We start from the raw sequence: 16,476 nt of genomic DNA, 5'->3' as shown, positions 1-16,476 counted from the left end.
ATAGAACAAAAGGCAGTTTCATGGAACAAGATACTTTGCACCTACAGATCTACACCTGCAGATATTTTTCTTTTTCAGATTGTGATAAACTCCACTGATTCAGTATACAAATGACCCTTGAACATGGGTTTGAACTGTATTGGTCAGTTCCACTTATAACATGTTTTTGTGTTTTTTTTTCTTCCCCAATAATATAGTATCTGTGTTTTCATTAGACAGATCTTTAAATTACTGAAGTGTTGAGAAAAGTTTGATTAGAGATCAAAGTATGAAATCAAAAGGACTAGGGTTTGAGTCCTGACTCTATCCTGCCCTTGGGTGAGTTATTCATTAATTCCTTTGTTTTTGAGACAGAGGTACCACTGTGTGGATTTTCAACTGGGTGAAGACTGGCAGCCCTAGCCCCAGTGTTGCTTGAGAGCAACTGCTTTATGCACACTTTTAAAGGCATGGAATACCAAGAATTAAAAAGTGCTGGTTACTAGAAAGCAACTTTTACTTTGTAGAGAGGAAAACTGGAGAGACCAAGGAATAAAGTTCATAAACTTTGCCCCTCTTTTTTTCTAAAAGAAGATCTGAAGCTTTGGAGATATATATATTTATAATATATCTTATTATTATATATTATACATACATATGTATAGGAAGATAAAAAACAAGACACAAAAAGCAAAGAAAAAGAAATCCTAGATTTTTCATTTGTTTGAAATAATATGAATCAGATTTATTATTATTAGGAAGGAAAAAACAGTGAGCTATAACAAAGATGATCAACTGAAATAAAAAGATCCATAGGGAAATTAATTGGCTGATTTAGAGCCCAATAGAATGTACAAACCACCTATAATAAAAGGCTATTATGTTAAAATTCAACAATTTCAATATTATATCTCTCCCAACATACAAGTTAAAAAAATAGAGAAGTATAGCTAGATTGAATTTGGCTCTTTCCAATTGTGCAAATGACTGCTTTCTATATCCATCAGAGATTCCTAATGACTTATTTGGCATGATATTAATCATTTAAAATTTACAGTGACTTTCAATTAGTCTTTTTTCCCTTTCCTTTCTAATGAAAGCTGCATCTTCAGAAGGGTTTATCTTCATTTTTTTATTTTATGTTGACTAATGGGAACAACAAAACCTATTTTTATAGCACTGACTGAAATGAGTGGTTACTAATAACCCTAAAATAAAAGCTTCAGTGGCAAAATCATATATCTCAAAGAAGACATTTGACACAGTCTTATAAAGGCACTTGCTCTAGTATATTGTTCTCCATCACTCTAATTTTTTCCATGCCATGGGCAAATTGGAAAATTTACAGTCCTTTGGCATTCTCACCTCCAGAATAGGAGTTTCGTTTAAACACCTATCACTAACAAACTCTATCAATTACTACCAAAGATGAACCAGAAGAATATGACAATTTCTCAGCCACAACAAATATTTAAATATTTTTAGAATCAAACTGAGATAAACAAATACATAAGTTAAAGACTATTTTTGATAGTAAGTTCTCACAGAAAAAATTGCTAATATATTATCCTGAAGCACAATATCAATGATTCAAATGTCTCCCTGTTTACTGTCTAAATGACCAGCTTACCTTAGTTATCACCATGGCCTGCTTTGTACTAATACCAATGACAATTAATAAAGGTGTTACCTTCTCAATAGTTGTGAAATCTCCAGGTACTACTGACACCCTTCCCTAAGTGTAGGTCACTTTTATCTTAATAACTTGCTTACAGGTGTCTTGGTTCCATTTTCCTTGGAATTTTTTTCTCTATACTATCTAGAATATCACTCCCCAATCCAATCACTTTCAATTTAGAATCCCACTGACCCTGGAATCACGCAAAAATAGTGAAAATGAGTTTTAAGACCCACCACTAATTGGTCTCGGCTATCTTATGGTTCTCCCTTCACGTTCTCTACACTGGCCAGCCTTCTAGAACAACTTTTACTTCCTTGAAACTGCCACCCTTAATCCTGGGCTCTGGTTCTTCAACATGATGTCTCTTTTGACTGTAATGATCTCTCAACCTTGGTTGGCCATGGCTCCCATATTCAAGCCATGGCCTAGTTTCCTTGGTACCCTAAACCTGACATAAGGACTTACAGCAGATGATTTGTTTGGAAGGTGATCCTAGGAAGCATGTGCTAAGGAAATGGGAAAAGTGAGACATGGAAAAGAGAACAACCAGTCACAGTTGCTGGATGTGTTACCACTATAGCCACATCTCCCTTGGAGACCTTCTGGGAAAAGTAGGGAAAACATGAGTCAGAATCATCTCACTGGAGGTTAGGAGGCTGCTATGTTGATCCATCCACTCCGAGCTCCTGTTCATCGACAGCGGGCAGATGATTCTCTCCCCAGGATTACTCTCAGGCAGAAAGAAGAGACACAGCACTTCAGTTGGGATGTTAGCTAGTATCCTAGAAACCGCCTCCCATAGTTTCAGTTTTCAGTGAGCTCAGGGATGCAGAAGGGACGTGAGGCAAAGCATCAAGAGGGACCACAAAGTGTCACATCCTCAGAGTCCTACTGTTACTTCCTGCAAAGTTACACCTCCTACTCTATCTCACCAAGCATTCTCTCTATATGAATGTACACAGGAAACAATCACATGGGGTTCAGATTTTAACTGCTTCAAAGTGAAACTAACTTAGTATCAGAGTGGTTAAGAATGGCCCAAAGTGTCAGTTGCTCAGTCATGTCAGACTCTTTGCAACCTTGTGGACTCTTAAGCCCGCCGGGCTCCTCTGTCCATAGAATTCTCCAGGCAGGAATACTGGAGTGGGTAGCCATTTCCTTCTCCAGGGAAGAATGGCCCAAGGGGGATACCAAAACTTGAACCCAGATTTGAAACACAACAAAGGCAATGCTCTTAATTACTGAAATATTGAAAGTAAAGTAATAAGGGGTATCACACTTAATGGCAAATTTCTGAAAATTATCATCCCTCTTTACAAAACATATAGACACAGACACACAGAGCAACACATCCACACAAGTTATTAAAACAAACAGAAATGATTAAGCACTAGGAGTTTATGGGACTCTTTGAAGCTAAATTATTATATATTCCATATAATTACCCCTGGGTAGTTGGATAATTATTGCTTCCTTCCCTGGTAGCTCAGATAGTAAAGAATCTGCCTGCAATGCAGGAGACCCAGGTTTGATCACTGGGTTGGGAAGATCCCCTGGAGAAGGAAATGGCAACCCACTCTAGAATTCTTGGCTGGAGAATCCCATGGACAGAGGAGCCTGATGGGCGACAGTGGCTACAGTTCCTGGGGTTGCAGAGAGTCAGACATGACTGAGAAACTTCTACTTTCACTTTCTTTTCATGGTATATAAAACTGGTATTTGGTGAAGCCAGAGGAGAGTTTTATTTATTCATTCATTCATTCGTGTAGTCAAAAATCATTGATTCAACACCTTATCTATACCAGGCACTAAATCCAAGGCTGGGCCTCAAAGAGTAAGGCCCAACCAGTTTCTTCCTTCAAGGAGTTAAGAAGGTGATGCAGGAGAGCAACACGGAAGAAGAAACTAATAGGACCAGGCAGGAGCAGAGTAAGGACCTGAAGAGGACACCTCAACCAGAGGAGATGCACTGAAGCTCTGCAAAGGGGATTACCAGACACTAGTTCAGATGAGACCTGAAGGCATGGGAGTGAAAAGCATGGGTAAAAATATACGTAGAAAGTAAAACTGGAAGGATCATAATTAATTGGACATAAAGTTGGGCTTCCCAGATGGCTCCAATGGTAAAGAATCTGCCTGCCAACGCAGGAGATGTAGGAGACTCCAGTTCAATTCCTGGGTTGGGAAGATCCCTGGAGAAACAAATGGCAACCTACTCCAGTATTCTTGCCTGGAGAAAATCTCAAGGACAGAGGAGCCTGGAGGGCTATAGTCTGTGGGGTCACAAAGATTCAGACACGACTGAGAACACACATACACAAAAGTTGGGAGTGAGGGAGAGAAGTCTAGAATAAAGAACAGGTTTCTAGCTAGGTGACTGGTGGACCATAATCCACTAGCTGAGATGATGAATATAGGAAGAAGAGTTATTTTGGTTATGTGTGAGAAGACCTGCTGTGTCACTAATTACACATCCTTTAACCACATCATTAAAATTTTTTAGAACTTGACTATGCAACAAAAACTTTTCTGCAACCAGAAAGGTAAACAAAATCCTGGACAACATCACTATCAGAGGAAATTAGGGCCACGCTAAAGATTTCCTTTTTTTTCAACCATGCCACGCAGCTTGTGGAATCTTAGTTCTTCCACCAGGGACGGAACTCAAACCCCTGCTTTGGAAGGGGGGGTCTTAACCACTGGACCACCAGGGAAGTCCCTCTTATAGATTACTAAGTACGTCCACATCTCTTATTGCCTCTGTTACATATTTTTCTTATGCCTGTTGCCATCTGGTTTCTAATTATTATGATCTCTGCTAATTATTTTTTAATAATACAAGAATTATAATCCTATGTAAACACTGCTTCAGTTTTACTTGTTTGCCTATTTCTCAGTGGTATTACAAAGATAAATTAATTAATCAATGCTTTCAAGACCTTGAAGACAGAAACCTCCTAATAAGAGTTAAAGAATCTGAAGTGGGTGCATTTATAATCCTAAAAACCACTGAGAAAGTCATTCATAAAAAATGCCTTTTGTTTTAAGACAGCTTCTTATTTACAGGAGTAAAGTTATACTCTTATGGTTCTCTAGCCTCCATTTCATCTTTGTAAGGTATAATTCTGATGAAAGCAGCCTGTGGGGGAAAAAATTAGTAATAACTAATCTTTTAGTGGAGAAGGAAATGGCAACCCACTCCAGTATTCTTGCCTGGGAAATCCCATGAAGCCTGGTGGGCTACAGTCCATAGGGTCACATAAGAGTTGGATACAACTTAGCCACTAAACAACAATAACAAGCTCTAGTAATTGCTGATCTAACAAGTTCATGACAGCAACGAGTCCAGAGAAAATAGCTGGTGTCCATTTATTTAAGAATAAATTCATGGGTTAATCGTTCATTTCTATACATGTATTTGAACATGCTATTTTTAATCATTCAAATAATTTCATGTTTGCAGGGCACATGTTTATATCTTGAAGTTATTAAATAGGTGGGATGATGATGGTGATGATTGACAAAGTGAGATTTGCATTAATTTTTCCAAAAAATTAGGCCAAGTAAATTGGAGTCATAGCATTTTCAGTTTGTTTATTGATGATGCCAAGTATTATTAATACTTGATGCCAAATATTATTAAGTATTATATTAATAACTTTGGGAGAAGTTGAAAATTTAAAGAAAAAAATACATGCTGTTTTATTTACATGGCTATTTCTAATGATACTGGCTTTCATCCAAAATACCTGAATAAATGACCAAATGACACCTGGACCTTCATAAGCACTGAGTCAATGGAGTCAATGATGGTTAACATTGTATTATGTACCTGAAGGGTTTAGCACAGCAAAAGTTCCTTAAAACTAGTTTCCTAAATAATAACAGCTCCTTATCTGATTTCTTATTAGAAATTAGGAGATGGAAATGATTTGATATATGTTGTTTCTAATAGCAATGGAGGCAAACTGCTTTTGTAATAGAATCACATCACAATTAGACATTATGTTCCACAGAAACATTATGATGGCTTCATTTTTGTTATATTGAAATGATCATAACTAGTGTATTTACTGGTGTTATAAGAATGGAATTAGCTTTTAATGTGTCGGACATTATTCTAAGTATTTTGTCTGCATTAGGCAAGTATGAATGCTAAAACTAGGTGAGAGTATGACAAGAAAGAAGATGTTTTGTATGCACAGAGTATCTCCTCCAAAGACACTTAGTAATTAGAAAAGGAAAAATAGTAAGTTTATAGCAAAGAAACAAAATCTGGTAGACATCACCTTAAGCAGGTGATCAAAGTTAACATGCTGGTAAGGAGGCGTGATGGCATCAGGTATGTATGCATGATGATGGACAAAATGCCATTCCCTGGGTATTCTTTTTTTTTCTCCCACACTGTGTATCCTGTGGGATCTTAGTTCCCCCACCAGGGATGGATCCCGGGTCCTGGACAATGAAAGCCTGCATGTTAACCAATGGACTGCCAGGGAAGTCCCTCCCCTAGTATTCTTGCCAAAAATTGAGACCCATATTTAACCATGAAGAAGAAGTAAACAAACCCCAAATCAAGATCACTGTACAGAGACTGATGAAGACTCTTTAAAATGTCAAGTTCATGAAAGATAAAGAAAGACAGAAAATGTGTCATAGACTGGAGGAGGTACGATAAGGAGATTTGACAAATAAAGGCCATGTGGGTCCTATATTGGATTCCAGATAGGAATAAGGATAGTTTGGGGACAGTTCACAAAAGGTGAATATAGCATGTAGATTAGTTAAGAGTATCACACCAATGGTAATTTTTTGGTGTTGGAAATTATACCATGAATATATAAAGTGTTACTACTTGGGGACGCTTGTTGAAAGCTATATGGGAACTCTTCAATAATTTTTCCAAGTTTATTTATAAGCCTGAAATTATTTCAAAACAAAACATGACAAGTTGTTCAGTCGCTCAGTAATATGTAACTCTTTGTGACCCCATGGACTGCAACACACCAGGTTTCCCTTCACCATCTCCTGGAGCTTGCCCAAATTCATGACCATTGAGCTGGTGATGCCATCCAACCATCTTGTCCTCAGTCAACCCCTTCTCCTCCTGCCTTCGATCTTGCCCAACATCAGGGTCTTTTCCAATGAGTCGGCCCTTCGCATCAGGTGGGCAAAGTATCAGAGCTTCAGCTTCAGAATCAATTCTTCCAATGAATATTCAAGATTGATTTCCTTTAGGACTGACTGGTTTGATCTCCCTTGATCAAACTTTATAAGAAAGGAAAACTAATAAGTTCAAAGCACCAGAAGCAGTAGAGCCAGGATTTCAATCCAAACATGCTTGACTCTAAACTCCTAAATCTTGCCCACTATAGGACATCATTCTCTCTCCCTTATACTAGGTGATCCTTTTCCTACCTATCATCACATCTTCTATAGCCATTTTCTACCTGGTACTCTTAACATTGTCAGTGACTGATGTTTTTGTTCTCAGTAAACTTTAAAATTTAATAACAGTAGAAATAGAGAGCTCCCAGATGCCTGAGGCTAAAGCCACACACGCAAAAAGAAAATGTGAGGAAGGTACAGAGCAGTCTCCTCTGATGAACTCACAGGGACTAGAGTAGTAGCGCTGGGCTGGATGGAGCCGTCGTGGGCTGCGCACCACTGAGGTCTGACGCCAGCATGGTGATCTCTTGCCACCGGATGATGGGAACGGCCTGAACTACTCATTTTGCACATTTGAGGATTAGATGCTTCCACTTCTTATCTGCCAAGGATAGACCCAAGGGCCTGTTTTCTAAACTTACACAGCATTTATTTATTTATTTTACAATTGTCAATGATAATGACCTTTAACTGGTTTATTCACCTATTTAACAAATATTTACTTATAAAAGTAACATAAACCGAAAGATATAAATATAAGTATATGGGCTTCCCTGGTGGCTCAGATGGTAAAGAATCTGCCTGCAATGCGGGAGAGCAGGGTTTGATCCCTGGATCTGGATGATCCCTGGAGAAGGAAATGGCTACCCACTCCAATATTCTTGCCTGGAGAATTCCATGGACAGAGGAGCCTGGAGGACTAGAGTCCACGGGGTCACAAAGAGTCAGATATGACTGAGTGACTAACACTTCTCAATTTGATATACATGTATATGTATGTAGATACGGATAGAAAGATTTAAATTAACAAGTTTCCACAACAAGTAACTACCAGAGAGAGAAAATGTACTATGGAGAGGCATTTCCATGTGGCCGACAGCAATGCAAGCTTGTTTTATATATCCTAAAGTAAGATCCTGCTTCTAGGCCATAAATGAGCTGAGTATTTGCCAGGAACAAAATAGCTGCTGTGGGCAGGATGCTTCACACCACTTTTTTCATGTGGAATTTTTACAAAATGGAATTTTAAACAAACTCTCACTCTTGCAGGGGAGTGAACAGGATATGGGTCGTTAATCCAGTGACTGAAAACACTGGAAACCTAATTAAAAGATCAAATTGTTCAGGAAAAGGGGCTAATCAATATGCAAATATACAGGCAAGGGAGTGGCTCCTTTCAGAAATAAAGCCCATCAACTGAATTGATTTTCTGGGTTAGAAATTCTAACTGCTTCAGCACTTTTTTGTAACAGAGAACTTAATTAACCCTGCATATTGAATGACACTGCATGGGGTTACATGTAAATTAGAAAAATAACATATAAACATTTTGCAGTTACCCAATGCTTGTTCATATGAATTTAAGATTGAGTGAACATCATATCTTTTGATCTCTTACACTTCATGGTTCCCAGCAACACTTGGCTTATGGTTGCCTGCCTATACTTGCATGTTTTGAGAATTATTCAAATTAGTTATGTGACTGTTTACCATTCAGGGAGCGTGCAGAGCATAAGTGTTTAAGGACACAGAGGGTAAGAAAAAAAACAGGATGTTATAAAGGAGCCCTGGGAGGGTCAGTGGGGGAGGGGAGACCCAGAGGTCACATCTGGATTTTCCACACCGCTCTAAGAACAAGGCAGTAATTCTACCAGGCTTCTCCAACCTAAGTGTGCACGGCAATCACTTAGTTCTTGTTAAAAATAGACTCTGCTGCTGGATAGTTGGGGGTGGGGGGGGGGAGGGAACCAAAATTCTGCATTTCTAACAAGCTCCCAGTGCTCCTGAGGCTGCCCCAGAAACCCCACTTGGAAAGTCGAGTTTGTGTCATATAAATGGTCTTTGAAACTCTAAAAGAGTGCTGTAAGGAAGCTTTGACAAGCGTGAAATGGGTTAAAAGGATAAATAGACTTGATTCTGGATAACATCATCTCACTTTGCCTGTTAGCACTCATCTGACCTGAAATTTTCCATTTAAGGCAGGAAAGGATAGAGATACCTCCTAGCGGAGCACCTTTAAAGTAATGATTTGCAAAAGCTCTTTGCAGCCTCAGTACACCTGAGGACAAGGGCATGGTGGCTGCTTCCTTGACCAGTGACCCTCAAACAGGGCAGGAAATGTATTCCTAAGAGCTTACCCTTGACAGTTTGGAAATGCCCTTGCTTGTCTCAGTGGATCATAATCTGTCCTCCCTTCTTTCCTGTCACTGGAAAATGATTGTTTTAGACTTAAAACTTCTGTATGACAGTGATTAGTATCAATCCTAACAGTCATCTAGAGCAGCCACGACTTAAGCATAGTACAAATGTTATTAATAAATCATTCCATTCTAGTGAAAATCATGGAAAGTAGGTACTATCAGCATTCCCATTTTACAGCTGAGGGAAATGATTAACATAAAATAAAATCACTTTAAGTTACCCAGCTTTTAGCCGGCAAATGTGGGGACTCTCGTGCAGACAGCCTGCTTCTAAGTCGACATGCTTATACACTCTATCAAGCTGCCCCTCAGCTGACATTGAAGCAGCTTGAAACATGACCAGCTTAAACTGGTTTTGCTCCCTTAAATCAGGCTGTTGAATAATCAAAACCTGGGTTACTTTACAGCAGTGTGCATGTGCAAGATAGGAACCGGTGTCTCCAGACCGGCCCTCAACCAAGAAACTTCAATCTACAGATCTCAAAGAACAGGTAAGTTGCCACTGGAGCCCTTTACGAAGCGAGAAGTCCTTCAGCTTCCAGCAGCTGGAGACTAGCCAATCAGCTTCCAAGTTTGAAATTCCTCTGACCCCTTAAATGTCGCCACAACCTTGAATCTGGGAGACAGATTTGAGCCTTGCCTGACTCCCTGCAGGTCAACCTCTCAATAAAGCCCTTTTCTTTCTCAAACACGTGCGTCACAGTATTGGTTTCTATGCACATCAGGCAGGGTATTAGGATTTGGAATTCAGTGTAGGCAAATCTCAGCAGAAAGGTGACTAAATAATTCAAAACTTGACCACAGGTTGAAATGAAAATTTAGGCCAGGTCCAATTTTAACTCTTCATCCTCCTCCACTAACATCCCCTCTTTTATTTTATTTTTTTAACTTTTTATTTGGAAATAAATTCAAATGAAAGTTACAATAATCCAAGGAGTCTCCTATATCTTTTAGGCAGATTCACTGGTTTTTAAAATTTTGCCACGGTGGCCAACTTTTGGATTTTTCAAAAGCAAAATAAGTAAATTGACGCCTCTCAACACAGCTTCCAAGAGCTGCTCCTTTATCCACCCACCCTACAGCTGGTCCTGCAGGGATCAGGACTCAAGTGGCTAAACTCAGCCTGTCTATCAGGAGTGAAACTTATTGACATTTTGTCTCAGACACTGGCTTGCATAACAAGAAATTCCTGGCAATTTATCACTCATTGAGAGTGACTAAAAGTGTTCTACTTCTGGTCCCATTGGCATAGGAACAGAGCACCTTCAGTGAGGAAAGGATGAGACACCTTCGTTCTGGGGCTGGAATTTCAGGCACGACACATGTTCTGATGGGAAGCCAATTTATAAACAAACAGTGTGCGATCTTGACTATTTCACCTAGAGTAATCATCCACCTAAGTCATAGGCTATAATTTAGTATGAAGAAATGCATAAAAATAAAGTTACCAAAAACAGACACAAAAAATATTTTTAAAGGATACTAGAATACTAACTTGTTCAGGAAATTTCAATTCCAAAATGTCTTAAGTCTTCTATCTTCTACAATTTAAAATTTTCCACAAGACTTACACCTATCTGCTTTTACTTGTATTTACTCTTAGGGAACATTATATTCCTTCTATATTTTGCTAACTTTTCTGTGCTACAAAATGTTTTCCTTGAAAAGAGTCCTGTGGAAGCTTTATCATTTAATAACTTCAGGATGAGAATATGTTTTACACTCATGTTATCTAAAATTAACCCTTGTTAAGTCTTCATGGGGTCCTTGAGAGATCGGAAAGGATGATTAAAAACGGGTCTAATAAGACAATATAGGATGAAAGATAGGAGTAAATGGATTTATTTATTCTACCTGAAACACAGCTGCCTGACTGTGGGATCCCACTTTAGCAGCTCCTAATTATAGAAGATTAATGTGAAACCTCCAAGTATTTGCCTCACTTGTGACTTTAAAAAGTTGAGTAGATAGTTACCAATATCCAGAATTATTTTACAGTCTTCATTGGCAACAGAGAATGTACGATTACTTCCTATGACTCTAACTTTATGGAGAGAATGGTGCCTGTCCTCTACTAAAGATACAACATGGAGAAATGGGATGAAATTAAACTGAAATATGATGAACTCAAGGATGATTTTTAAAAAGAAGGTATGTTCTTGCTTTGGAAAACAAAGGTTAGGAATATGCATAAAAATTGGCCACTACCTTCAAGAATTTCCAAAGTCCCTTCCATTACTAAAATATTAGATGGGAATGTTTAACCTGAGTCATTAACACCATTTGTGGAAGAGGGACTAGATCCTTCCATGTCCACTGGCTTTGGGGCAAGCAGACCAGCTAACCTGCATGGCATGCAGAGGAACTCAGTCACTCTGACATCAGGTTGGTTTTGTGGGATGGGGGGGGCGGGGGGAAAGGCCTTTCTTTTCCATAAAAGGCCCTCAAATAAACCTTTCTTCAGGACAGATAATTATTCTCAAAGTTTATCATTTCAGTATGATAGCAGTAAAGTGAATTAATTAAACAAAAATTAAGTTGGAGAAACAGTTGTGCAGACACAGCTTATCCTAGTCTGTTATTAAACTACAGAAAAACCCCATGAATGAAGACAAGTAAGGGTAGGCTGACGAACTGTGCGTGTCTGTGCCTGTGTGTTCAGACGTCTGCGACTCTTCTGCAAGGCCATGGACTGGAGCCCACGAGGCTCCTCCGTCCACGCGTTTTCTAGACAAGAATACTGGAGTGGGTTGCCATTTCCTCCTCCAGACGTGTGTCTTACTTGAAATGAAACAACTCACAAGAGAAAACGCAGCAAGTTTATTTAACAGTCAAAATAAAAATAAAAGCAACTTATTGTTAAATACTGTGAATAGACAAAATGTGTGGTGTAGAAAATAGCCCGATAGAGATGGCAAATTAAATTGCCTTTTGAGTTAATAATTTAGAAAAATAATCACTTATCAACAGATTTTCTAATGCACAGAAAAAAAAAGAATTCTGCAATATACAAAAACAATTGACTAAAGTCACCACAAGCATCCGAATGTAGTTCTCCCAACATCAACATTATGCAAATTTAAGACCAATGCAAATGCAAGTCAAAATACTGTTATTTTCCTGGGGAAAAAGAAAATACCTCTAGAAAGCCTAATTTTTGTTTAATGAAGGTTTCTGTATATATTTGAGTAGTCTGAAGATCCCCACAGAGAATAATCCAATTTAAAAATTTTAAAACAGTCTACCATCAAAACTGTACCAGTATCATCTAAAATTTTACCAGCTTTATTGTAGACAGGAGAGCAATACTTCATTTCATTTTGATAGTGTTTTTTATATAAAGAATCAATCTTCTCACTAATACACAGAAAGATAGTTTAAAGAAAAAATTTAAAGCCAGGGTATGTTTATGTCTGACAAAAAGCACACTGGCAATTTCCTGGCAAAAAAAATTATTTAAAGATATATAGATATAAATATATAGGTACATATCTATCTATAGAAAAAGATTCTTAGAGATTACTTAGGTATTAACGTATTTAGGGGTTAATATGTTTTGTTGTGAAGAATTAGGACTCAAACAACAATGCTACCTCATTACTACCTCATTGTTATTTGATGTTTTCAGTGTCCTTTCATATTCATTTCATTTTTATTCTTGAAATAACACTGGAGGAGAGCCAAAGCAGGCACTTTCCCCTTTGTTCTAGGTTATAATATCGAGGTCCAGAGAGGCCTGAATCTGAGAAAATGAGTTTTGGAGTCAAGGTCTTATAACTTCTGTAACCCCAGACTCCTTCCACTGGGACAATGGTGTTTCTGTAGAAGTTGTGAATCAGAACTTCACAAACTGTGATTTCAAAAGACAAATGAATTCTAATTTGTCTGAATCTAATTTGTTGAATCAAACTGTGTGTCCAGCAATAAATTAAATTATATGGACTGGAAGTACAGAAGAAAATTTCAAAATTGTGGCATTTGAAGGTCCTCATAGAAATAAAAAAAAAAAAAAGAAGTTTCAACTGGTTCTCAGGTTTGTAGTCAGAAAGTTCTAGGTTTGCAACCTGATAACTGTGGACTTTGAATAAGGAACAAAAAACCCAAATAAGTACAGTATTTGAAGGTAAGGTGCTGCTGACTCATTGCTTGTCATGTGACAGGGACTTATGCCAATTTTTTGCTTTCCTTTAACTAGTATTTGAAGACACACTTCTTCCTTTAATGTGTCCAACTGGAAAACTAGGTTTTAATATCTGTTTTTACTGCAAATATGATTTAAGAAATGTTATTTAACCCGAAAAGAACAATGGAGATATCTAAACAAAAAAGGACAAAGGGGAAATTGAAGGAACATGTAATCAAATTACTACATATATATGTGTATATGTATGTATGTAATACATATATACATACATACATATATATATAATATAAATACTAATAATTTTAGCTTACATTATTAAAGGAAAGAGAAATCATGGTGTTTTGGCACGTGAAGAATGTGAATTAAATGATAAGTTTTACTCTGACAGCATAATAGTATTGTGGATGGGAGAAAAGAGACAACCGTTACGCTATATCCAACATACCTCCTTTTCTAGAAAATTAATCCAAGATCCCCAAATATTGTTCAGACCACATTTATAAATGATAGTGGTGAAGGGGACAATATTCTTTACAAAGTCACGTTTCCAGGTCAGACACTCCTGTACCTTCCTCTGGCCCCCTCGGAGGAAGTGGGAAGGGCAGCTTTCCCAGTTTTCAGCTCTCTAACTTCCTTCCCTTTGCCCAGGGCTGGGTGAGTTAACCAGCGGGCCCTTGAGTCTCCCCTAGGCTAGATCTTTCTGTTCTCTTCTTTTGTCTAATTGGCTGACAGAAAGAATGAGCTGGGTATGCAAATTTCATCATTTGGTGTTAAGACTTAAGGAACTCCCCTCTTCCCTGAGGTTAAACTTAAGTCCCGTTTCCAGGCAAACTTCCAGAGGGGGCCTGCAAGCTAAGTCGCTTCAGTCGTGTCCATCTTTGTGACCCCATGGCCTGTAGCCCGCCAGGCTCCGCTGTCCATGGCATCCTTCAGGCAAGAATGCAGGAGTGGGTTGCCATTCCCTTCTCCGGGGAAATCTTCCCAACCCCAGGATTGAACCTGCATCCCCTACTTCTCCTGCATTGGCAGGCAGGTTCTTTACCACTAGCACCACTTGGGAAGTCTACCAGAAAGCTCTGCATCAAGGATTTTGATGATTATATCAGGAACCTAATCTATGAAGTGGATCATTGTTTCCCATTTGCTGTTTTCCCTCAGGGTTAAGCCTCTCAATAATATCACAGAGGGGACAGTAGCTGTGGCTGAGTGTCTGTGTTGTGTGTGTGGAGAGGGGTGGGGAAAGAGGGTGCATGTGGGCATTGTTGAGTCCCTGGCCATAACACTACCTTAACACTGCAATTCTGTCATCACCTCTAAAACCTGGTTCTACTCCAAGGCTGGCATAATAGAGATGGAGCTAAGAGAACAAGGCAGGATTGGAAAGATGAGCAGGCCAATGGAAGAAATAGTGAAACATGGATCACTGTCTACAATTTGGAAATCTTCAAACAAATATGTAACAATCATACTTCTGAAATAAATAATGTAGGAAACTTTTATAAAATATTCTAGTAAGAAAATCTGTAAGCTCCAAGATATAAAACTATTCAAATGAAAAAGTCTAAATGACAAGTTTTTCCTGAAAAAAAAGTAACTAAATGACATTATCAAGTTTATTGTTATAAATTGAATTTATTAATATGTATTTGGACGTGAATGCTTGTGTGTGTGTGTGTGTGTGTGTGTGTGTGTGTGTTTTCTGTTGGTGGTGATAGGGAAAGTAGATTCAAGACGAATTTCTAGCAGGAATAAATTCTTGATAATGGTTTAGATTCTCACGGAAAACCAATGGCACAGTAACGAAAATAAAGGTTTCTATCAATGATATATATTTAAAAATCAATGCAAGGAGCACCAGATAAGTTTCAAGCTCAAGCTCAAGTCTTTCCATTTGTGTTTTAGCCAATCTTTGGTGTTCAAACCAACAATGTCACTCTCACAATCACAGTAAAAAAAAAATAGGCCTTTACATCATATTTTTTTCTCGAAACTATCAGAAAGTTGTTATGAGGCAACCAAACTCTATTCCAAAGAGGAAAAAAAATCTTCTTTAAGGAAAGACAAGACACACGAACTACCTCCCCTGTGGGAAAACATAGGGGAAAGTCTAAAATGAAATCAGCTAGCATTTTAACTGATGAAATTCTTCCTTTGCTTACAGACATTGCTCACAGTGTCTGACACCAGAACTAGGTCATATTCTAGAACTTCCATGTGGATATGCCAATGTTCAAACTCTTATGAAGTATATATTATTAGAGACTGTGATATTGTGGGAAGATTGTCAAATGCAATACATTCCTGAAAAACATGGTCTTAATCCAATCTTTCTTATTTTATCTTCTTTTGAAGATCTGTTCTAAGCCAGACGATGAAACATTTCTGAATCTGTCATCTTCTCTGAGACTGCTTGAATATGCAAAGGAAAAGGAATGACGTAATTCAGCAAGGGGAGGTGGCTACTTCATCTGCTTCTGAACTTCAATGAAGTATCATGATACAATTAATTTCCATTTTAACTGTTAGAAGGTGATCTCCTGATATAGGAACATTTACATATACACAATGAAGGCTGTTGGCCAACATTTTTGATATCTTATATTTATCTTATTAATGCCTCTGTAAATCAGATCAGCCATTACTCTTATTAGTTCTATCTTTGTGTCAATAATATCTGGCATTTGCACTTGAAAAATTAAAGTTATTTTGTTTTCTCTGCACATTTTTCTAAACTGAACAGGACTTTGCTTCACTGATAGTAAGATCACCACTGTAATCAGTGGCAATGAAACTAAATAACTTTTGAAATGTTAAATAAGGAATCATCTTTGACAGAATGATTATCAAAGAATATTTTGAGAACCAAGAGTAGTAACTTTTACACATACATTTTGAACAAGGGACTGATTGCCTAGGTTTGCACCTGAGTCATACCACTTACTAGCATGAGAACCTTAGAGAGGCTGGTTATTCCAAGGTTAAGTTCTCCTATATGCAATACCTAGATGGCAAATGATATTTAAATTATAGAACTGCTGTGAAAACTGAAAAAGCTGGGCTTCCTTGGTGGTTCAGTGGTTAAG

General features: G+C 38.0%; 1 protein-coding gene across 3 annotated transcripts in view; it reads right to left on the bottom strand.

Annotated features, from left to right (window-relative positions):
• The window catches only part of PLXDC2 (plexin domain containing 2), a 416,578-nt gene that overhangs the window by 188,191 nt on the left and 211,911 nt on the right, over nt 1–16,476 (bottom strand). The window lies entirely within an intron of this gene.

The sequence above is a fragment of the Muntiacus reevesi genome, chromosome 2, assembly GCF_963930625.1.
Source record: "Muntiacus reevesi chromosome 2, mMunRee1.1, whole genome shotgun sequence".
Lineage (NCBI taxonomy): Eukaryota > Metazoa > Chordata > Mammalia > Artiodactyla > Cervidae > Muntiacus > Muntiacus reevesi.
Note: the sequence above shows the minus strand (reverse complement) of the source record. Positions and strands in the feature narration are given on the sequence as shown.